At 47.1% G+C, this 24,707-nt stretch overlaps 1 protein-coding gene across 2 annotated transcripts in view; it reads left to right on the forward strand.

The window, feature by feature from the left end:
* Nucleotides 1–24,707, forward strand: part of WWOX (WW domain containing oxidoreductase) — a 1,143,691-nt gene that overhangs the window by 917,376 nt on the left and 201,608 nt on the right. The gene's annotated exons all lie outside the window — the stretch shown is intronic.

Raw genomic sequence — 24,707 nt, forward strand, 5'->3', positions numbered from 1 at the left:
TGAGCTAAACACATTAGCTTATACATATGTCTGATGAACTCTTCTCTGCTTCCTTGGATTCCCAAGATAGAGTGGCCCTAATGCAATCAGACCATCCCGCGCAGTCTTACCAGCACCACAAATGTTGCATCCCAGCAACCTGCCCATGCGGGCTTGCAGGCTGGGGATCCCTGTCCACAGCACCCATGGCCTCTCCACCAGTCAAGGGTAGTGGGGTCAGCAGTGGACTGCTGTGTGGTTCCACTCTCAAAAATCTGAACTGAAAGACATAGAAACAGACTGGTGGTCAGGGGTAAATACTGAGACTGAGCCGTCTTGCGGATTCAGGGATTGGGCATCCAATTGGGACCCTTTGCAAGAAGAGTGTTAGGGAGCAGAAAGCATGAGTCAGCAGGAAGCAGGTCAGGAGAGAGAAGGGAGCAGGTGTGCAAAGAGGGCGGTGAGATGCTGAGAGTGAGAAGGCTAGCCCAGGAGGAAGTGAGAGGAAGCAAAGTGAGAGAGAGGTGGTGTGTGAGCGTGTGTGTGTATGTGTGTGTGTGTAAGAGAGAGAGATTAAGAGAGAGAGAGAGACAGACAGACAGAAGGGCAGGGGGTCCACGTACAGTGGATGGTGTCTGTAATTCTAGCACTATAAGAGGCTGGAGCAAGCAGATTGCTTGAGCCTGGAAATTCAAGACTAGACTGGACAACATGGCAAGACCCTCATTTCTACAAAAATACAAAAATTAGCTGGGCATGTTGACATATGATTGCAGTCTCAGCTACTCTGGAGGCTGAAGTGGGAGTATCTTTTGAGCCGAGGAAGTCTAGGTTGGAGTGAGCCATGATCGTGCCACTGCACTCCAGCCTGGATGACAGAGGAAGACCCTGTCTCAACAAAACAAGAGAGAGAGAGAGAGAGAGAGAGAGAGAGAGAGAGAGAGAGAGAGAGAGAGTTTGAGCTTGACTGATCAGTATCTCAGACTAAGGGCCTCCACTCCCGCCATGCTCTGTAGTCCCTGGCTCTGTTTCTGTGAAGCCTGACTGTTTGTTCCAAGTCACGGGCCCTTCCAGATCCTTCCTTGTGCCTTGAGAAGGGCCCTGTCTGCAGCCTAAGGAGCCTCAGCTGTTTTCTGCACCACCTAGTTCTGAGCTGGGGAATGGCTGTCCAGCTTCAGTGGATTTCCAGAATCCTGAGCTACTAAAGGTCAACAGCTGTGTTATTGCAAACTCTGTGGCCTGCATTTTATCAATGCCAAAATGCACATCACACTGACAACGGCTCTTTGTGAACACCGGGGAGCCCCCAGAGCCCCAGGGTAATTCCATCACCACCCAAGTTGTAAGATGGTAGAGTGAACAGGCCAGAATGCAATAAAGTAAAATTAAAAAGGAAGAAGGGAAAAACAGAGAGGGAGAAGCAGATGGAAGGAAGGAAGGAAGGAAGGATGGACGAAGGGCATCCTCTGGCCTCAGACCTGCCAGGATCCCTCCGCTGTCTTAATCAAGCTCTGCCTCAGTCTTTCTGGGCTGAATTTGTCTCTGTGTTCACTTGGCATTTTTTAAAAGGAGACAAAACAGGTGATGAACACAGTGTGAGTGATTTTCCCTTAAGAGAGAGGTGTCATGCTGAGAAAGGAGAACAGATCTCCAGGGGAGCTTGTCTTGAGACCAAAACCCTGGGAAAAACAGACTATTTGGATCTTGGTCATTTTGTTAGATTTATAAAGTGCCGTTGAAAAGGGCAGGACACTCTGGGGACAAGTCAAAGCATGGCAGCCTTCTTTGACTTCTCAGCTTCTCAAAGAAGAGATGTGGAGAAGGAAAAGTGAAGGGAAGTTCCTTACAGAGTCAGTGATGGCAAATTCAGCCCTTGTCCAAGTCAGAGGAGAAATCTGGAGAAATTCTCACCGCTGTGCTTAGGGGTCACCCTGAACTGTTTTTTGGGTGAGTTTCCCACCCTCCCACTTCTGGCGATGAGGCAGCAAGCTTGGAATTTGGAGTCCATGTTAAATCCAGGTTCCAGCCAGGAGCAGTGGCTCATCATGTCTGTAATCCCACCACTTTGGGAGGCTGAGATGGGAGGATCACTTGAGCCCAGGAGTTTGAGGCCAGCCTGGTGAACACAGGGAGACCTCATCTCTATAAAAAAAAAAATTAAAAATTACTTGGGTGTGGTGGTACAAACCTGTAGTCCCAGCTACTCAGGAGGCTGAGATGGGAAGATCACCTGAGCCTGAGCCATGATGACACAACTGCATTCCAGCCTGGGAGACAGAGCAAGACCTTTTCTTAAAACAAAAAGCCAGATTCTCCACCTACCGGTGGTGGGGCTTTGGGGAAGTTTTTTCAATTCCTCAGAACCTTATTTTCCTTTCCTCTACAATCCAAGCCAAAAGGTTAACACCTCCTTGAGGTGATGTTAAGATCCAACAAGAAGGGCCGGGCGCGGTGGCTCACGCCTGTAATCCCAGCACTTTGGGAGGCTGAGGTGGGTGGATCATGAGGTCAAGAGATCGATACCATCCTGGTCAACAAGGTGAAACCCCATCTCTACTAAAAACACAAAAAATTAGCTGGGCATGGTGGCGTGTGCCTGTAATCCCAGCTGCTCAGGAGGCTGAAGGAGGAGAATTGCCTGAACCCAGGAGGTGGAGGTTGCGGTGAGCCGAGGTCGCGCCATTGCACTCCAGCCTGGATAACAAGAGCGAAACTCCGTCTAAAAAAAAAAAAAAAAATCCAACAAGAAGGTGAAGGACTTACCACATGTCCCTGTCCCGTAAGCTTTCAGTAGATCTTGGTAATTGTCATCTCTGGCTTCAGGCTCATGTCTGTGTGGGGCCCTGGGGTCTTGAGATCACCTCCATAAAGGTTCCTTTGTTCCTGTTTAACACAATACCTGCCACAAAATAATTCTCAACACATATTCATTAGTGGATGCAGGGGCAACTCACCTTGAAGGATCTTCTCCCTCTGTCTGTCTTCAGGTTCTCCTTTCACATGCATGCATGCATTCGTTCATTCTTGGAACCGACCTGCCAGTGGTGTGCTAGTTACCGAAGATGCAGCAATGAATGAAAGGTAACCCTGTCCTTGAGGCACTCACAGATGAAGAAGCCTCTTGGGCCATGAGCTCCAACAATGTCACTATTCTTCTAGGCTTTGTGTACCTTTGGTCACCCTCTTCTGTAAGACCAGCTCCCTGTCTGCCCGTACAGTGTTCTGCGAGGTGACAGTGGCCCACCACGGCTGTACGAGGTGTTTCCCGTTTTAGGATTCTCAGAGCATGGGTAACACTTTGCTTTTCACCTTGCTGGCTCACTTATCCTCTCCCTGTTATTCCCATCCATCTCCCTGGCCCAGGCCACCCAAGACTTCTGTCAGCCTCCTTTTCATGAGTGACGCAGCAGTCCCCATCCCTAACTGGTTATCAGGAATAGTCGACTGCTTCAATGCTTGTATCCTCTGTTCGTCCACCATGTGTCTTCCTATATTTTGCACTTCTGTATTTCCAGATGTAGCCATCAGCTCCTTTTCTTAACCGTTCTCTGTGCTTTCACTTCCCATGGACCTTTGACCAGAGAAAGGCCTTTCTTTGGGAAGGCAATGCTTACGCATGAAAGCATTAGGAAGTCCATTGAATGAGGAGTGCTGGAAGAATGGGGCACCCAGCTAGCTGCCATGGTCAGAGAGATCAACCCAAATGATCCGTGGAGCAAAGGAAGTCAGGGCTAGAGAGGCTTCCCTCCTACTTTATCATCGCGTTTTGTGTTCTAGACCCAAAGACTCTCTGCTCCAGTGGCTCTCATTGGTCATGGCATTCGCCCAATGGAGACAAGATGATGACAAACACATGGAACCCAGTGCACTTGCACTCCCATCCCTGTCCACATACATGGATCTAAAAACATGTACACGTGTGTGGGCGGTGGGCAGTTAAAACCAATTTGGGGCCAGGCGTGGTGGCTCACACCTGTAATCCCAGCACTTTGGGAGGTCTAGGTGAGCAGATCACCCGAGATCAGGAGTTTGAGACCAGCCTGGCCAACATGGTGAAACCCCGTCTCTACTAAAAATACAAAAAAAAATTAGTTGGCACAGTAGTGGGTGCCTGTAATCCCTGCTACTCTCGAGGATGAGGCAGGAGAATTTGAACCTGGGAGGTGGAGGTTGCAGTGAGCGGAGATAGCGCCACTACACTCCAGTCTGGGCGACAGAGTGAGACTTTGTCTGACCAAAAAAAAACAAAAACCTACCAATTTGGCTCCAGTGAGCTCATTTTACATTGTATGTACCTGTATGCAAGTGCTGTGTGGATATGTGGGTCTGTGTGGGTTTTTACTTTCCTCTGTCACAATGAAAGGTTTGATTCACAGCAGCTCCCCATCCTTTCCCAAGAACCCATCCTGATACCTGCTGTGGAAGTTGGCCCACAGAAGCTTCAAGCCTAACCAACAAGGCTACACGCAGCAGAAAGACCACTTCGTATGCACTAGCTGGAGGGCAACGTGGAGGAAATCTCCTGCCGGGGTCCCTGCCTCCTGGAGGGAAGTGTCCTCTGAGCCCTCCTTGAAGTATATAAATAGCCCCAAAAGTCACTGAATGCTAACTTGGCTTTCTCCCCAAACCTTCTAAGTAGGCAATCAGGATTTAACAACCCACAAATTTCCAATTTTTTAGTTTATGAAAAAATACATCTACATATAATTTTTGCCTCCATTGGAGACTCATCTTGAAAAAAAAATTATTCAGTGACTTCCTCCCTCTCTTTCCAATGAGGAAAACTGGACTATTTATGCTGCATTTTAGGCTTTTTTTCATATATAATTTTTCATATAAATGCACATTTTCCCCTTCTTTCGGGGCGGAAATTTAACTTTTGTGGAAATGTGATGTGTGTTTAAATTACCAATTTCATAGGCAATATGTCTGATAATTGCGGAGAGATACTGAGTTAACTTGTAGCAATGAGTTTCGGTGACAAAGGCACGTCAGTTTGTTTGCAGTAAGCGGAGGATAACGGCCCCGAAACTTTACTGTTTGGGGGTTGGGGTTGGGGTGGAAGGGGAAGGGAGGCCCTGAAATTGCTTTTTATAATTAAAAAGGGAATCTCAGATGTTTTATATCTTGAATATTTACAATAAAACCTTTAAGTGCTTGTCAAGAGGGTAATGTGTCATTAACTGGGGACTCTGCCTTGCCTCTCCTCTCGGACATGACAGTGCGGCAGGATAAGAGAAGAGTAATTATAGTTCAGCAGGGCTGCCAGGTGTGATAAATGACTAATCAGCACGCGGGAGCCTCCGTCCTCAAAGGAGGGCTATTACAGTGTTATCAGCTGCAGGCCTGGGTGTACGCAGCCCCGAACAGGGACGGGGACGGGACCTTGCGCCGTGCGGCTTGGCATGCCGCTGGAGAGTGAGCCCATGGCTGTCTCTTCGTTTTGTCACTGGCAGCTTTGTATGGCTGCCACCAGGGGATAGGAAACGCACAGGGGCTCCGGCAATCTGCCTCGTGCTAATATTTATGTAACACACTCGCCAGACTCCATCCATGGCCCAAGTCCGGGGGGTGGCTTTTCGGGGGGCAGCTTTGGTGGCATGAGAACCTTCGAGAAGCCTATTCAACACGACGGCGCCCGTTCGTCTCTCCTGTTACTTTCGTGTCTGTTGGGTGCAGGCGTATTTCCAGTGGATGTCCGTGGGAACAGTGAGGCATTGTTCCCTGGGCAAGCCGACAGCTCAGCGCTGTCCCAGAGAACCCTGGAGCTACCACCAGGGCACTCTGGACCCCTGTCCTAAATGTTCTTTGACTCTGCTCAGCCACCGAGCACCTTTGCGTTTGATTCATTTACTTACTGTGATCGGGAAATGTAACCTATCAACATCGGATAAACCATCTGAGGGAAATTTATCAAAACCCCCTTCAGACAAACTGCATTACATCGATTCTTTCCGCATAGGCCCTCTTGTTTTGTGTTCTGTGTTGTATTTTTTTTTTTACCCCTAGCGTGCTGAAGGGTGGCATTGGAGGACCATTTAAAGAATAATTGTTAAGAAATGCACATCAGGAAATAGACATCTGAATACGAGGAGGTGCCTCATGTGACAAAGAATATAATCTGCTTTAAAGAAAGAAGAAGGAGATAGGACGACACTTTTGATACAAAGGTTATTTTTATAATACTTGCATTTTTATCGGTTGACGTATTTTAACAGGGAGCCCTGACTGAAGTCACAAAAATTATGACTCCGGCACCGAGGTACTTATCTGACAAATGCAATGCGAATGGTCTTGTTCTTATCAATGAGATCAGATTTCAAAAATGAATGCGAAGACCGAGGCGTTGCTTTGTGCACAGATAACCTTGCAGGCGTGAACTCCCAAACCAGAATAAAAGAATTCTCTATGAAATAATGGGCCAGGAAGCCCAATCGCGTCACACTGTAATAGACAGTGGGGGGTGGAATCAAAAGGGGGAAAAAACTCATTTCATCTCGGTTAATGGCAGGGAAACGAAGGCAGAGAAGGACTTTCTTTGGAGCGGAGCTGGCGCGACAAAGACCGGGGTTTCGCCGTGTCATGCACTATTTGCCGTTGCGCGAGGGCTCTTTTCAGGAGCTGTGAGACCATTATTATAATGTGAAAAAGGTGGAAAGAAATACTCCCTTCTGGACACTGGAAGGGCAAATGAGGTGCAAGACTTTTTCTTTCTTTCTTTTCTCCTTTTTTTTTTTTTTCTTCCAGCCTGTCTCCTTTCCCTTTATGCAAGATATGCTCAGAAAGGGTTCCCAGTCCCCCTGGTAAAAAGTCTAAAGGATGCCAAAGAGTTCACGGTGCCCTGAGATAAACAGTTCGTCTTGGCTCTCTGATCACCCCCTTTTGTGACTTAGCTGGCCGGGAAGTAGCAAAAGTATGTTCCAAGCTCAGCTTCTCTCTGCTTGCATTATTTTCAATTTAGTGATTCCAATGCCCCTGCCCAATCCTTGCACTAAGCTTTTAGCAGGGAAGGTGAACAGAGGTATCTTGCGGCATCGCGGCCAGCCTGACTCCTGCCCACCTCGCTCCCGTCTCCTACTTACAAGTTATCACTGAGATGGGTGCCTGTGGACTGCTTTCTTTGGGGTAGGACATGGAATGGGAAGATGAAAAGAAAGGCTTCCTTTTTCTGTCCTCAGCCGTAAGAAAGAATGGTTTCTTCACAGTGCCCATTGGTAAAACCAAGTTCTTTGTAAATTACAGAACCCAAGTTCTGGGGTTGGGACTTGGAGGGCTTTCTTCTAAAGGAAGATAAATATAGTTGCTACTGTTTTAAAAAAAAAAGTGAGAAAGAAGAGAAAAAACTGCAAAGCTGCAAACTGGCTTGTTCCTATGTGGTTGATGGGGACAGCAAGATGACGTATATAGTCAGCATTTGATTCTCAGGACTGGTAAAGTGTGAAGAACAGCAGTGACATTCTAGTCTTCAATAAATCACTATAAAAATGTTTATGAACCCTGCAATTTACTGTCTTTTAAATGCAAATTGAAAGGGGCATCATTGCAAGTGTAAAGGAGACCCGAGGTGGCCTGAAGGAACTGTAAAATGTTGCAGGATGTTTTGGAGATCGTATGATCTTAAATGGGACATTTCCAAATGATTTTGCATTTATAGGTCTGTGACAGCTTGATTAATTTATTAATGAGATTGCTGTGAGTTGCAGGGAGGTAGAGGGTGGTTTCGAAGGAGATAGATTTTCATTTCACTGAAGAAAGAGGGAAACTGGAGATTCATAATCCAGATCCCAAAAGTTATTTCAGCGAAATGAAATCAGAACGTGGCCCCTTCCTTGAAAGTCAGCTCAGATATAGATTTTTGTTTGAATGAAACTCGCATCTTCTTTGAATGAAATCTTCATTTAGAAATTTTTGAGGACTCTTAGGTAGAAGAAGTAACCTTGAAAAGGGCAAAAGTGAGCCAGACCCCTTTTCAGTTGGGTGCTCCCTAGAAGGTGGATCTCACCTTGTGGCAGTTTTGCTACCTTGGCAGAAGGTTGTAAGGGTGAAATAGAAAGAGCACGAGTGAATTCTGCACCCTCCAGCTTCCCCACCTTTAAAATGATGTGCTCGAAGTTTCCAAAGAATGGATGCATATTTAAAGTGCTCAGCTCTGGGTCAGACCCGTGGATACAAATTCATAATGATCAACTTCTTTCTCTCCCTTTCCCTCTCTCTGCACACCTTTCCATTCCTCCTAACTAATGTGGGAGAGAAAAGAAAATTAACAGTGAGAGGTGGTGGTCCATTTACGGCAGGGTTTCAAGGAGAATCAAGATTCTGTCCATTCAGGGAGACTCTCATGTGCACTGCATCCCCCCAAAATGTGGGGACAGTATGGCAGATATGGCCAGGTACAGTGAAAGAAAGTAAACAGCCCATGAAAACAGGTTGCTCTGCAATTCTCCCAACTGTTCCCTTCCCGCTTCCCACCTGCCTCGTATGGAAAACACCCAAAGTAGGCACTGTTTATAGAGCCGTCGCTTGCAAAACATCTCCCGGGCCTCTGACATATGTGCTGTAAATGCTGCAGAGCTGCGTCCTCAGTTGCTGCTCCCAGGAAAAGCATTTTGCTTGTTTTCAAACACAGGCATCCTATCCCGCGCCTGGGAGGGCGGGGCGCAGATCCGTTCCCCTTGGCAGTCCCTGGCTCAAATATGCGTCTCTGGCAAGTCCTGTCTGCTGATGGTGCTGCTACGGAGCGGCTGTCAGATTCCAAAGGCATCATACCATCTGCTTTTCCAATCTTCTGCTCTTCAGTGTAGACATATGTTCGAGTGCTTCACGTGTGTGCGTGGTGAGAGGGGTGCTATTTTCCCGGGGGAAGAGGAGGAGAGGATGCTTAACTCCAAGAGACCTCAAAGCAAACTGAAATATAATTTTAAGTGATGCCAAAATCAGCACTCCCAGCAAGCCATGTTATAGTGTAAGGTCATTTCCTTAAAACCATACCCGTATCTTGTATCTTTGTAGATTCTGGTTATTAGCCCTTTGTCAGATGGGTAGATTGCAAAAATTTGTTCCCATTCTGTTGGTTGCCAGTTCACTGTAATGATAGTTTCTTTTGCTGTGCAGAAACTCTTAAGTTTAATTAGATCCCATTTGTCTATTTTGGCTTTTGTTGCCATTGCTTTGGTGTTTTAGTCATGAAGTCCTTGCCTATGCCTATGTCCTGAAATACCGCATGTTCTCACTCCTAAGTGAGTGTTGAACAATGAGAACACATGGATATAGGGAGGGGAACATACACTGGGGCCTGTATGGGTGATAGGCCCCCCATACTGGGGCCTGGGGGAGGGCTAGCAGTGGGTGGGGGGATTGGGGAGAGCTAACCTTAGGAGAAATACCTAATGTAGATGACGGGGGGGATGGATGCAGCAAACCACCATGGCACGTGTATACCTATGTAACAAACCTGCATGTTCTGCACATGTACCCCAGAACATAAAGTATAATAATAAGAATTTTTAAAAGTCATCTCCATATCAGCTTTGGAAATCATGTACCTGTTACCTGTGTGGAAAATCTAGAAGATTCGTGACTTTTTTATTCTTATGGTGGCATGCAACAGAATTTTTTAAAAATAGGTTTATTGTTATCTCTGTATATCTGTATGGGCCTGACTTCCTTTTTCCCTGGGCTTTCTACTCCAGATTTTTATTTTATTTGTATTCTCTTGTAGCCTTTGCTCTTTCTGTCTTTCACCTTAATAATAGCATGTGTATACAGCAGTATCTATAAAATTGACTTGGTCACTGATCATTCCAAGAAGCCTAGTTCATGGTGAATTTGTACTAGTATTTATTTCCTCCCTCCCTTTCCCTCCCCTTTCCTCCCCTCCCTTCCTTTCCCTCCTACCCCTCTTTCTTTGTGTTATTCCCCTAGAAGGAAATATTCAAGCTGGCTTTAGAGAGGATAGCCATTGTAAGGTCAACCAAGTATTGGTTGGGGACCGGAATAGATTTTCTATGCAGATTTCACGCTGCCTTCCTGGGAATTTCTGAATGTTTTGCAGCCTAATGTTTAGCCTCCAAAATTCTTTAAGAAAACTGCACAATGCTTCAAATGGGGACATTTTTCTCCTCTGCTGGTACCCCATGACATGTTGAAATGCATATCAGTTCACGCTCTCTGGTCGAAGGTATTGGCTGCTCCTCTGCCTCCTCCATTGGGCCCGGAGCTTCTTAAAAGAAGGGTCTGTGGGTTTTCACGCTTTGTTCTGGGGTCCAGAGCAGAGCTACTGCCTGCACACAAGAGGCTTCACATGTGTTTGTAGAATGAACTTGGAGACACTCAGTTTTAAAGACATTTTCATCAAGGGACTAAGATGAATAGAAACAGAAGGGACTGGCCACACCAGAAGTCATTCTGTGTTCAAATCTTGGCTCTATCAGCTATAATCTGGGTGCTGTTAGAGGAGGTAATCAGTGTAGTTAAGACTCAGTTTCTTAGTATGTACAATAGGTGTAATAATCATCAATTCGATGACTTTGATGTGGGCAGGAAAGCAGCTAGCACAGTGCTTGGCATGTATGAAGGAGTCCTTCATTATCATTATTAACTGATGCTTTTTAACTTATACATTAAAATGTGGAAACAAGCCTTGCTTCTATTGAATGAATTTTTGAAAGTGCCAGTCTGATCCTTGACCTTCAGGCGGGTATCTAAAATGCTCTCATGCCAGCATCTTTGACATGAGAGATGAACACATCTCTAAGTTGCCTTTCGTATAAACATCTCAAATGCCAGCAATAAAACTTGCAGGCTGAGTGTCGGCAGATTCCAAGAACGTCCCAGAGTTAATAGCAGAATACTCCACCTTCTAAGAACGAAACGGCTGCCGAAATGGAGGAGCCAGCAGAGCTCGAAGTGTTCTGGACATGGAAATCAAAAGTAGGTTTGCACAACACAACTGTGCAGCCAGCTCAGCAACCCAGCACCAGTGGCTTCTTTTGTTTTCTTTTCTTTTCTTTGTTCTTTTCTTAAATGGAATCTTCTAAGAATGGCTGCATCACTTATGCTCTTGATAATGCAGAAAATGATCTGCATGTAAGAAATCTGGACATCAGGAATTCAGAATCAAAAGTTATTCTGGGGAGAGAGACCCTTCACGTGAAGAAATTTTAGGAATGCTTTAATCATTTTTTCACTTAGATTTTATAGTATTTATTGTATCCACAAGAGCTGTTGGTGAAAAAAATGGAGGCCTACTTAAGTCTAAGAGAGTTCTTGTGAAAGTGGGAGAGGGATGAGGGTTGGAAAATTGCCTGCTGGGTACGATGTTCACTATTCAGATGACAGGTACATGAAAAGCGCAGACTTCACCGCTACGCAGTATATCCATGTGAGACCTCGGCACGTGTACCCTCGAAATGTATAAAACTTTTTGAAAAATTAAAGAGCTACTGTGATGATTATAAAATAAAAATTCTTTTTTTTTTTCACCTTGCTCTCATTTGGCAAACAGCATGGATAAAATAAAACTTCTAAGTCATAGCAAGTATTATGCCATAGTTTCATTGGCAGCATTTTTTTTTTCCTTAGGGGAAAGGAAAAATAATGGCATCTATAATCTTAGATTTAGCAAAACACAGTATCTTCTCCCCCAGCTGAAATATCTAAAGGGTCTCTTCAGGCTCCTGTGATAAGAGCCAGAATCCTTCATGTGTCTGAGCAGGCTTTCCACCGTTTGACTCCTGCTCCTTCCTCCCGACGTGTTTGGCATCATCTCTCTGTGCCCCCTCACTGGGTTCCGAAGCTGCATTCACATGGGCACATCATTGGCAACACATCTCATAAGGTTCCAGCTTTGCCTGGCAAATTCTCCTCCTTCCTTTACCCATCTGTGGTAGGCAGAGTAATGATCCCCAGAGATGTCCAGGCGCTAATCCTAATTCCGTGGAACCTGAGCATATGTGAGGTTACATGGCAGGTGGGGAATGAAGGTCGCAGATGGTGTTAAGGTGGCGAATCAGTGATCTTCAGATTGGGAAGTCGTCCTGGGTTATCTGGGTGGGCCCAATCAAATCAGAGGTGGAGAAAAGAGAGGTAGACGATGGGTCATAATCAGAGAGGTGACTAAGAAGGACTTTGCCTGATGTTACCAGCTTTAAAGACGGAGGAAGAGGCCAGGTGCCAAGGAATTCAGGCAGCCTCTTGAAACCAGAAAAAACAAGGAAACAGATTCTCTACCAGAACTTCCAGAGAGGCACAAAGCCCTGCTGACACCTTGATTTTAGCACAGTCACACCCATTTTGGACTTCTGAACTTCAGAAAATAAATTTGTTTTAAGCCACTCATTTGGGGATAATTTGTTACAGCATCCAGAGAAAGCTAATACACCCTCTAAAAGCCCCTTTCTTGGGAAGTTCTCTGGCCTCCCCCAGGGACTGTCAGAGGACCATGGACTGTTGCTCCATTGCATTTCCATGGTTTGTCACATTGTATTTATTTGTGTGATGATTTAATTAATAGTCATCTCCCCAACTGGACCAGAGCAGGAAGAGTATGTGGTTCGACTATGAGATTCCTAGGGCCTACCACTGGGGGTCCAAGAGGAACTCAGCGAGCATTTGCAGAATGAATGAATGCAGGAAGGAGTCAATAAATACATTAATTAATTAATCTGCAGGAGAAAGAAGGGCAAGGTGCTAAGAACTTTAATTAAACACATATCCCACATCCAGGTGCCAGTCAGGGAATAGCAATTTAATTTGCTGCTGAATACACTTTGGAATAAAGGGCCGAGAAGATGCAGTCCTCAGGAACCAAGCCTGGATCGAGACAGGCTGGCAGCTTTGCCTCCTCTCCCGGGACAAAGGCCTCCGCTCTAAATCCAGCACACAATCAGCTGCTCTCCCTCCCCCTAATCTCAGCAGGAGAGTCAGGCTGAATATTTCTTTAAGGGATGCTGTTGAGTTTCTTCTGGTGCAGCGAAGGATTTGTAGCAAAACCCAGCATGTAACTCGAGTGTTCTGTGAAGCCAGATACCGGTGCCAAGCTAAATTTGTGTATGCAGCTTCTGTTTAAGGCAATTATATAGTGTGTAATACCCAGTAGAGAAATTAAGTTGAAGTACATTTTGCCCATAGAGATTATCCTCTCAGTTGGATTTATTTTAAACAAGTTTTGCCCCTTATACATTAAGTTGCATGCAATAAATCACTTATGTAATAAACTACTCTATATTATGTGGACAAAAAAAAGGAGCTGGTGGTAGGGGGGAGACTTCAAATGGAGCCAGACCTCAGGCATGGGGAGAGGCAGGAGAGGGGAAAGTATGGAGGGAGGGGGCGTTTGTACAGCAAGAAGTTGGAAAAAGTACAAATGGAAGCCTCTCTGCAGCGGACCTCATGACTGTGCTATAGAGAGGTGCTTATGTAATCACTGCAATCGTGTCGCTTCAGAAAAAGTTACAGAGCTTGTCTTTCTAGAGCAACCTCTTGGCTTATCTTAATTACCAGCAGTCCATAGTGAGACTGGAGGGAAGGAAAAAAAAGATGTAAGATTTTATTAAAGATAAGAAAATCAGGAGCAGAAGACACAGGGTGTGTGATTAGGGGCCTAGGATAACCACGAACCTGGGCAATTGGGATTGATTGTCCTTGTAAATAACACTAATAATCATCTGGGAATGAATACAGGGCAGGCAGTAAAACCTGAATCTCAGCTGGACGGTGAATGAGTTTTAATGTAAGTATATCCCCTGGAATACGTGAGACATGCTGTACTACTAACACATTATTTGTTATCTGAAATTTAGATTTCCCTTGGTGTCCTGCCTTTCTTTCTTTCTTTTTTTTTTTTTTTTTTTTTGTTTGTTTGAGATGGAGTTTCATTCTTGTTGTCCAGGCTGGAGTGCAACAGTGCATCTCGACTCACTGCAACCTCCACCTTCCAGGTTCAAGTAATTCTTCTAAGTCAGCCTCCCCAGGAGCTGGGATTACAAGAACCTGCCAACATGCCAGGCTAATTTTCGTCTTTTTAGTAGAGATGGGGTTTTGCCATCTCCACTTAAATTGCCCGTCTGCCATGTAACCTCACATATTCACAGGTTCCAGGGAATTAGGATTAGGACCTGGACATCTTTGGCCGGGCTGATCTCGAACTGCTGACCCCAGGCGATTCACCCGCCTTGGCCTTCCAAAGTGCTGGGATAACAGGCAAGAGCTCCATGCCCAGCCCCTGCCTTTTTATTTTGCTAAACCTGACAGCCCTTGCCGTAGCACAACTGAAGGGATGATGATGATCACAGCACATCAATTATTTTGAGCTCTGACTTTGTGTGGGGCCCTTTATTGTTTCACTGGTGTGATCTGATTTAATCTTCATCGGCAAACTGGGAGGGAGGGAGTGTGTCTATTCCCATTTCACGGAGGTGTAAACTGAGGTTCAGAGAGGCCAAGTTCTCAGTCATGCGCCTGTGTTCTGCCTGTCTGTAAGGGAAAAAGACATGGTTCACACCAAGGCCTGTCTGGATCTAAAACCCATGCTCATAATCACTAAGTTATAGTACCTCTTCGAGATGCTTATTTGAGAAATAACTTCATGATGAAACATGCCAAGTGAGACGGCCTGTTCTCCTTAATGCAGAAACGCATTAGAGCTCAAAAATCTATGCTGTTTAGGAAAGAAAAATGATATCGCTCAGAAAATCATTTAAAAACTTCCTGGTGAATGCACCCAGCTCACCAATGCATGCCATCCACAGGGCTTCGCAGCACATTTCAGGAGCAAGAATTCAGACTCCCACTCTTCCGGCTGAAGAACCTCCTTCCAGAGCTCTCCTCTGCAGAGAGAAGCCACTCCAATTTACATGTTTGTCATTCTAACTTTGAGAGCCCAATAAAACCAAGTGCTTAGTGAGAATCAGACACGGATAAGCTGCTTGTAATTTATGATTTAATGCAGCATAGTATAAAAATAGGCAATGAAACTGAAAGGCAATCAAAGTCTATTGTCACAAGGCATGGGAGGAACAGGGACGTGATCTAACATTTGCTGAGATCCTGCTGGATACCGAGAACAGAACATACATGGTGTCATTGCATCCTCCCATTATCAACTTGAGGCTTCTTCCACTTATCTATTGCTGAGTAACAAAGTCATGATTTTCTGGGTCAGGACTTGGGGTAGGGTATGGCTGGTTGAGTCTCCTCTCGCAGTGGCTATTGGTGGAGGTCATTGAGTGGAATTCACTTGGCAGGAGAGCTGGCCTGGAGGGTCTAGGATGGCTTTTTGTCACATGTCCAGGGCTCTGTCAGGACAGCAGGGCAGGGAGGGCTCAGCTGGTCTCAGCACATGGCCACTCCACACCGTGGTCTCGGGGTGATTGGATTCTCATAGGGCAGCTGTTCCAGCAACACAATAGGAGTGGCACGGCCTTTCCTGACTTAGTCTTGGAAATCAGAGGGTGTCACTTCCACTGTGCCTTTGGGGAAGGCAGTCACCACTGCACCTTCCCAAGCCCACTGGGATTAAAGGGGAAGCGACACAGACTCCACTTCTTGATGAGAGGAAAAGCATAGACTCCACTTCTTGATGAGAGGAGAAGCGAAGAACCGGTGGGCACATTTCACCACCGTCATGGGGCCTTTGCTCTTTGCCCTTCCATTTGCCAAAAAAGTTCCTCCATGTATCTCTGCAGTGCTGAGTCCTTCTCATCCTTCTGGTTTCCCACAAATGTCACTGGCCAACACACTTCACCTTCCCAGTCTCCAGAGTTACTGTCTGCATAGCGTAGACCAGCGTCTTATTTCCTTACTTCTCTGCTATCTCATTATCATCCATCTACCCACGTCAGACAATTCCAAGAGACGAGGGCCCCGCTTTTATTTGATCTACTCCCCATCGAGTCCCCATGCACCTTCAGAACCTCATCTAGCAATAAAAGGCACTGCGTGCGTGTGGAATTCTCGAATGAATAAAAAACGCTTGGCAATACCAAATGGTGAACCAGGACCCATGGGTACTACTTCCTCCAAGGAGAATTCCTGGGATAACACAGAATCCATTCATGTCTGCCAGGAGGACTTGGATATTTCTCATTTTCCATCGGCCCTGGAGGGGAGGAACAGAGCCGAAAAGTACATGGGAGGCAGGCAAAGCTGTGGTCAGAGGACCCTGGTGGTGGTGGCTGCTTCAGGCAGCTTGGCTGGTTTCTATTATAGCCCTAGTGTGGCAAAGGACGCCGTGTGGCCGAGAGCTCAGGTCAGCATTCCAATCCCTCCGGCCTCTGCCTTGCAGGTTCCTGTTCCACCCTCTGAAATCTGCTTTTGAAGCCCGTACGTTCCGTCCGCCCCAACTCCTGTTTATACTGGTGTGAAGTGAGGGCTGCTCAGATTCTGGGAGTTTCACGGGAAGGTATTAAATGTGTTTTGAAAATACTTGAAAGTCCAGCTGTGTGTGCTTTATTTTATATTTAGCCTTAAATTAGAGACTCCACATACCTCAAGTAATAAAAAGGCACAGCAGGGACTTGGGCATTCCTTAAGGTTGCTGGGGCTGTGCACCTATGTGAGACTTTTATCATTTGTAATTTGGGGGGGGCTAATTTCACAGCTTGCTTCTGGCCTTTATGCATTCAGAGCTCCCCTCTTGTGTTTCAGAGAGCAGTTACTGTTGTTTTTTTCACTTGAATTTAATAAAAGGGGGAAGAGAGAGGGAAGGAGGAGGAGAAAGCACCAATGTGCTTGTTTTTAGATCAGCCGCTGTAGTAGGCACGTTGATGCAGTCAGCTCCCAGTGTACCCCAGGAAAAGGGGAAACTGAGTCTCCGGGTGGCTTTCTGTCCCGCCTTTCTCTGTTGCTTGCCTTGTGTTTTGAATGCAGTTCCGCTCTTTGCCTGTTGACCTGAGGGTTTGTAAGGCCACCTCCAGCTAAGTGTCCTCAGAGCTGATCTCCAGCTGAAGTGCAAGGTTCCTTGGTAACTCCTGGGAGGAGATGTAGCATACGACTCCCCAGAATCATTTTCTCCCCATGCTAAGGACAACGTCACAGAAGCGAGGTGGCTGTAGACAAGGACAATAGCATAGCATGCTGGTTTCTTAGGCCTGCCATAACAAAGTGCCGCATACTAGGTGGCTTTAAACAACAGAAATGTATTTTCCCACAGTCTTGGAGGCTCAGATTTCCAGATCAAGGTTTTAGCAAGGCCACCCTCCCTCTGAGAGGTCCATGGAGACATCCTCCATGCCTCTTTCTGGCCTAGAGGTGTTTCCTGGCAAACTTTGGCATTTGGGGCATGTCGTCTCCTCATCCCAGCCTCTGCCTTCTGACCACCATCTTCTCTCTTCATGTCTCTCTATGTCTTCATATGGTCTTCTTATACAGACACCAGTCTTTGGATTCAGAGCCCACCCTAAGTCACTATAACCACATCTTACCTAAGTCCATCTGCAAAGACCCTGTTTCTACATAAGGTCATATTCTGAGGCTCTGGGTGGACACGCATTTTAGGGATACTTTCAGTTCACTATACATAGGTTCCAGAGTCACCAGTAGACCATAGCCCAGGGAAAGAGAGAAACTCAACCCTGGTGAAGCTGCATGAGACCAGAAGGCAGCCCCAGCCCCAGGAAGAAACCCATCCACACTCTGGTTACTCAGTGGTCATTCCTGGTGGCAGGTAGATGCTTGGTCCCCTCTCAGCAAACATTTGCAGTCACCTCTGTGTGTGAGGTGTTGTGCTCAGCACTAAATGAACCCAGATCAACGAGGCAGGGTCACTGTGCTAGGAAAGTCCCTGGTCCAGTGTGGTGGGAAGTCCCTCTCCAGTGCTGAGTCCTTCTCATCCTTTAGGTCTCCCACAGGTGTCACCTGGTCAACACACTGTGCCTTCCAGTCTCCGCTGTACTGTAGACCATTATTTTGTTGACTGACTTGTCTGTTCTCTCATTATCATCCATCTACCCACATCAGACAATTCCAAGAGACGACAGGCCTGGTTTTGTTTGATCTATTCCCTGTTGAGTCCCCTGTTGCCAGGAGCTGGCAGCAGAGACAAGGAGGGTTGAGATTTTACTACAGAAAGCAGAAGGTGGGGTGAAAGGTTTGGCCTGGGGCAGGGGAGACGTCCCAGTCTCAAAGGATAAGTGGCATTTGACCAGTTGCACAGAGAGGAGACCTGTCCTGGGAATGAAGGAGAATATGTGAGGAGCGGGCAGTGCAGGGACACAGCCGTGCAGAGTCCCGGGGACCTCGGCGGGTTAGAGTGTCTGCACGGCGCCAGCAGAGGATGAAGACAGGGCTGAGGAGGGGCATGGGGCTAGCCTTACAAGGGCATTCGGTGTCAGGTTAGAGTTTTGGTTTCAAAGCTGCAGCCAACAAAAAAATTATTGAATGCTTTTGTCCTCTGATCTGAGTTACGCTTTTCTTTTTCCTTCTATTTTCCATCCAACAGATACTTGTGAGGCACTGTCTCCCTCCCTCCCTGCCCCCTCTCTCCCTCCCTCCCTCTCTCCTTCCTTCCTTCTTCCTTCTTTCTTCCTCCCTCCCTCCTCCTTCCCACCCTCCCTCCTTCCCTCCCTCCCTCCTTCCTTCCTTCCTTCCTTCCTTCCTTCCTTCCTTCCTTCCTTCCTTCCTTCCTTCCCTCTCTCTCAGTTTCTCTCTTTCTCTCTTTCTTCTTTTTTGGCAGATTTTCACTCTTGTTGCCCAGGCTGGAGTAAAATGACACGATCTTAGCTCACTGCAACCTCCGCCTCCCAGATTCAAGCGATTCTCCTGCCTCGGCCTCCCAAGTAGCTGGGATTATAGGCATGTGCCGCCATGCCTGGATAATTTTGTATTTTCTGTAGAGAGGGGTTTCTCCATGTTGGTCAGGCTGGTTTTGAGCTCCCAACCTCAGGTGATCTGCCTGCCTTGGCCTTCCAAAGTGCTGGGATCGCAGGCGTGAGCCACCGTGCCCTGCCGGAGGCACTGTATTTGTTTTCAATTGCTGCTGTAACCAATGTTCACAAATGTGGTGTCTTGAAAACCTAAATGTATGATCTGGCGGTCCCATGAGGCAGGAGTCCAACACAGGTCTCACTGGGCTAAGATCCAGGTGTAGGTGGGGCTGGGCTCCTTCTGGAGGTCCGAGGGAGAGACAGTAGCCTTGTGCCTTGCATTTATTAGAGGTTGCCCACATTCCTGGGCTCAGGGCCCCTTTCCTCCATCTTCAAAGCCAGCCTCATCTGGCTGATCTTTCTCGCGCTGACATCCTTCTGTCTCTCTCTTCAGATTCCCTCTTCTACCTTTAAGGACCTTTGTGAGTCTGTCGCTCCCACTGGACGACCCCGAATCACCTTCCTCTTTTGAGATCAGCTGCTGAGCAACCTCAAGTCCACCCGCAGTCTTCATTTCCCTTTGCTGTGTAACCTAACATATTCACAGGTTCTGGGGATTGGGCTAGGGGTATCTTTGGGGGGCCATTATCCTGCCTTCCACAGGCACCTTGCCACAGGCCGGGCACTATGCCTACCACAGAGGTCACAACAGCAAAGGTCCTTGCGCTTCCAAAACTTATGTTCCAGTGAAGGTGAAGGGCATTGAAGAAGTCAAGGAGCAAGTCAGGTGTTTACAGGAAGTGTAAGTGGCGTGGTTGGAATAAAGAAGGTTCTCTGATGGAGAATCATAAAGGGAAGGACTTACATAAATAGAATAGGCAGGGGAAGGCCCCTGAGACACTCTAAAACATGAGGAAAGGGATCATGATGGGAAGAACCGAAAGGTGTTCCAGGCAGAAGGAACAGCAAACACAGCGGCCCTGCGACAGTCAGAGAAATCACTCAGGCTTCCTTCCAAAGGATGTATCGGAGAAGGTGAGGCCAGAGGGTTGTTAGGATCCCCGTTGCGAGAATCCAGGACAGAGAGGATGAAGGCTTTGTAGGGCAAGCTGAATAAGAGCACCCACCAATATCCATATCCTAATCCCTACCACGTAAAAATGCTGCTTTCTATGGCAAAAGGGAATTTGTAGAAGCTAAGCACTTTGAAATGATTACCTCCTTAAACGTAGCTGCAGAGTTACAAGGAAGGCACTATTATCAGATGAGGAAATAGACCCATCAGTTGACTCACCCAGTATCACATAGCTACTGAGCAGCAAAACCAGGATGTGGACGGAGGCTTCTCGGAGACCAAAGCTATTTAATATTTATCATTGACTAATAATGGTAGAGAAAGTTATCATCATAACCTCTGCCCTTTAGCAGTCACTCATGGGGTTCCAAGCCCTTTGCGAAGCACTTTGCATGCAAATGGTTCCTCACGACAACCTTAGGAGGTGGTCACTGTCATTGTATTAGCTATCTCTTGCTGCGTAAGAAATTAGCAACATTAGCATATTTGTTATCTCCTAGCTGGTAGGTTAGAAGTCCCGATTCAGTCTGGTACTTCTGCTCAGAGTCTCACGTGGCTGAAATCAAAGCATCAGCCAGGGATGAGGTCCCACGTGATGTTTTGGTTGTGAACAGAATTCATTTGCTTGTAGCTGTAGGATTGAGGTCTCCGTTTTCTTGCTGGCTGTTGACTGAGGGCCCCTCACAGCCCCTGGAGGCCATTCTCAGGCTCTCAGGGCACACCCAAGGATGATCTCACACCATGACCCAAGGTGGCTCCCCATGCTCTGAATCGCTCTTTTCCGTGAGGGCCCAGCCCCTTTTAAAGGCCCAAGGATAAAGTCAGGCCCGCTTAGGGTTGAATCCCTTTTGATGGACACAAAACCAGCTGTGTTTGGGCCTCCATGACATCTGTGACATTCCTCCCCCTTTGTTGGGTAGCCTAACCCCCTCATGGGAGCAGATGAAACCAACATATTCACGGTTGCTGCCGAACTCAAGAGAGGGGCTTCTACAGGAGGTGGAAGTCTTGGGGGCCCTCTGAATCCTGACTGCCACGGTCTGCAAAATCCCCATTTCACAGATGTTGAAACTGAGACTTAGAAGCATTTTGCAACTTGGCCAAGGCCACACATGGAAGGACAGAGTGTGGGTGTGCTCCCAACACCAGGTCATACCGCTGTCACTCTCCCTACCCTCCTCATTCCCTTGAGCCCCTGGCCCTCACCTGAAGGTGCTGACCTTGCTGCTTGCTGTCTGCAGCTGGGACTCATGCAGGTCACAGCACCTGTCCCAGGCTTTGTCCTCCAGCCCCACAAGCTTGTACCTGCAGCCAGAGACCAGTGGGCCCCAATCAGGTGGCAGGGCCTTTAAATGTAGCCATGTTGGTATAATGAGCAGCACACACACAAAGGAGAACTAAAAATGTCTCCAACCTTCTAAACATGGGATGACTCAGCCAGGTACTGAGTCAGCTCTGTGATGCTCATGCAGTTATCCCGATTCGGGATCAGATTTATTCACCATTAAACATGTTCTAACTTGATTCTAAATAAGCCTTGTATTATTTAGAGGGATCCACACAGCTGGCCGAGGAAGGCAGAGGTGTCACCAGGCCCCCTGCCCTTCCAGGCGTAACAGATGATCATCTTTGCTGCTAAAAAGGCCCATTCACTGGGTGGGCGATTTGGAACTGTGTAATGAAAGCAGGAAGATGATGTGAATGCCAGTTCACTCGAGTGTTACAAATGGTCTGGGCTTTATAGCCTCAGAGTTTCTCCTGCTCTTCGCAGATGAATGAAGGGGCACTTTCTGGAATCTTCGTAGCTAGGGCTGCTGCTCTGCTCTGGCTCCTCTTCTCAAATATGTATTAAGCTCTAACAGGGTAAGAGGAACTGTGCTAGGGACTGGGAAGAGAGTAGGCAGCAAAAGGAAACACCGGGCCTGCTGTAACTCTAGATGCCCATCATCACATTCTCTTTCCTTCCTTTCTTTCCTTTCTTTTCTTTTCTTTTCTTTCCTTTCTTTTCTTTTCTTTCTCTCTCTCTCCTTTCTCTCTCTCTCTCCCTCTCTCTCTCTCTCTCTCTCTCTCTCTCTCTCTCTCTTTCTTTTTTTGAGACAGAGTCTTGCTCTGTCACCCAGGCTGGAGTGCAATGGTGCAATCTTAGCTCACAGCAACCTCTGCTTTCCTGGGTTGAAGGGATTCTTCTGCCTCAGCCAAGAGACATGTGCTACCACACCCGGCTAATTTTTCTATTTTTGGTAAAGACAAGGTTTCACCATGTTGGCCAGGCTGGTCTTGAACTCCTGACCTCAGGTGATCTACCCATCTCAGCCTCCCACAGTGTTTGGATTACAGATGTGAGCTACCACTCCCAGCCCCCATCAAATCTTCAAAGGAAGAAATGGAATAGTGCCACCGTGGCACGTGGGAAGGAGAGAGACACCCAAGACTGTACCTAATACGGGGGTTTCAACCTCATCTGGGAAGGCGATTGGAGAGAGTGAGGCCTGACCTGAGCTCTGGAACTTACCAGGTTGAGAGAGAAATTTGATAATTTGTCTATTAACATGTGACCTCGGGCAAGTCATTGACCTTCTCCAAACCTCAGTATCCTAGGACTTCAGAAGAGAAAGGAAGAAGAATGGGTGTGTTGAGCATGTCAAGAATTGAGCAAGCTGCTATCCTTGAAAAGGCCTTGGCCAGCTGCTCACCCACCATCCCACTCTGTTCCCACTTCACCTTACTTATGCCTAGACCTCTTACTTTTTAAAAGTAATCCACCCATGAAACAAGTGTTTTTTTGCAAGGCTGGATTCCCCAGGAGGCTTTTGCAAACACTTACTGAGCATCTGCTGTATACCAGACAAGAGTGAGGAGCTGGGGACTCAGGAGCAAATGCAGGGGACACTCACATTAGAGAGTGGCGTGTGCTGAGGGAAGGGACCTCAGGCGACAGACGGGTCCAGGGCCTTTAACTCAGTAGCAGCTTCAGAGACAGATCTGGAGCCCCAAGACTCAAAGGACCCATGTCTGCTAATCAAGCGAACATGGAGGACTTGCCCCTTTGGCTCCTGCCCCACCAACATGGCCCGTGGCAGACTGGCCTGCTCTTTGTAGGCCTGGCTAAAGAAAGGCATCACAAAGAAAATGCCACCAGCCAGCAGTAAGTTGCGCAGGGCTTCCCTCACTAATCCACAGGTGATGGTGGAACAGCTCCAGGACCTGTTAATCCCTCAGGGAATAAGCCAGATTAAAGCCCCTGCCCTGTGGGGTGTGGCAGGGAAACAGACAATTCATAAAATAAAGATATGATAAATAGCGTATGAGAAGGTGGTGAGTGGTACGAAGATAAATCAGGGAAGGAGGAGAGGGAGAATTTAGAGAGCACGTTGGATTGCCTCTCTGGGTGGTCAAGGAAGGCTTCCAGGCAGAGGAGGTTTGGGCAGCGGCACCAAGGGGTAGAGATGGGAACCGTCCAGGGACATGGGGCCCGATGCTGCCAGCAGAGGGGAAACCCTGGCCCTCGGGCAGAGCACACCTGAGGGTTTCAGTGACAGTTTGGTGGCCAGTGTGGTGGGAGTGCGGGAGATGGGGGGAGATGCTGGAGGGAGGATGGGGTCATGTGGTGTGGGACCTGGAGGCCCTGTCATGGCTTTGCTTTTACTTGGAGAGAAACAGGGAGGTTTGGGCAAGCTCTGAGTAGAGGAGGAGCAAGACCTGGGTTACAGTGACTTCTAACATCTTGCCATCTGGACTTCTCTATGTGAATATATGATAAATATACCTTTATATATATGGCATGTATCTTTATAATATATATGGTTACATATTCACACACACACACACACACACACACACACACACTCTCTCTCTGTCTCTCTCTCTCTTTTGGAACCATCGAAAAGTTGCAGGCATCATCACAGTTCACCCTGAAATTCCTTGGCAGCCATCTTCTGAGAATTAGGACATTCTCTTACACAACCATTTCACATTCGCTCTAAGAAAATTAACACTGTGGCTGGGCACAGTGGCTCACACCTGTAATCCCAGCATTTTGGGAGGCCGAGGTGGGCAGATCACCTGAGGTCAGGAGTTTGAGATCAGCCTGACCAACATAGTTAGGAGTCTCTACTGAAAATACAAAATTATCTGGACTTGGTGGCAGATGCCTGTAGTCCCGGCTACTCCGGAGGCTGAGGCAGGACAATCGCTTGAACCCGGGAGGCGGAGGTTGTGGTAAGCTGAGATCGTGCCATTGCACTCCAGCCTGGGCAAACAAGAGTAAAACTCTGTCTCAAAAAAAAAAAGAAAGAAAGAAAAGATGAACACTATTACATAGTATTATCTAATATGCCCTCTACATTCAAATTTTCCTGTCTCTGATACTGTCCCCTTTGTAGCTTTTGTTGGAGTTTGATCTGGAATCGATCTGAGCACCCCCTTGCATTTGGTTTTCGTGCCCCTGTAGTCTTCCTTTTTAAATTTTTTATTGTATTTATTTATTTTTTGAGATAGGCACTCACTGTGTCACCCAGGCTGGAATGCAGTGAGGCACAGTCATGGCTCAGTGTACTCCACCCTGGGTGACAGAGTGAGTCCCTGTCTCAAAAAATAAATGAATACAATAAAAATTTAAAAAGGAAACCTCAACCTCCCCGGGCTCAGTTGATCTCTCACTTCAGCCTCCCAGCCGGGACTACTGGCATGTGCCACCATGCCCAGCTCCTTCTTTTGCATTTTTTGGAGATGGGTTTTCTCCATGTTGCCCAGGCTGGTCTCAAACTTCTGGGCTCAAGCCATCCACTGACTTTGGCCTCCCAAAGTGCTGGGATTACAGGCATGAGCCAGCATGCCCAACCCCCTTTAAAAAA

The sequence above is a fragment of the Callithrix jacchus genome, chromosome 20, assembly GCF_049354715.1.
Source record: "Callithrix jacchus isolate 240 chromosome 20, calJac240_pri, whole genome shotgun sequence".
Classification (NCBI taxonomy): Eukaryota; Metazoa; Chordata; class Mammalia; order Primates; family Cebidae; genus Callithrix; species Callithrix jacchus.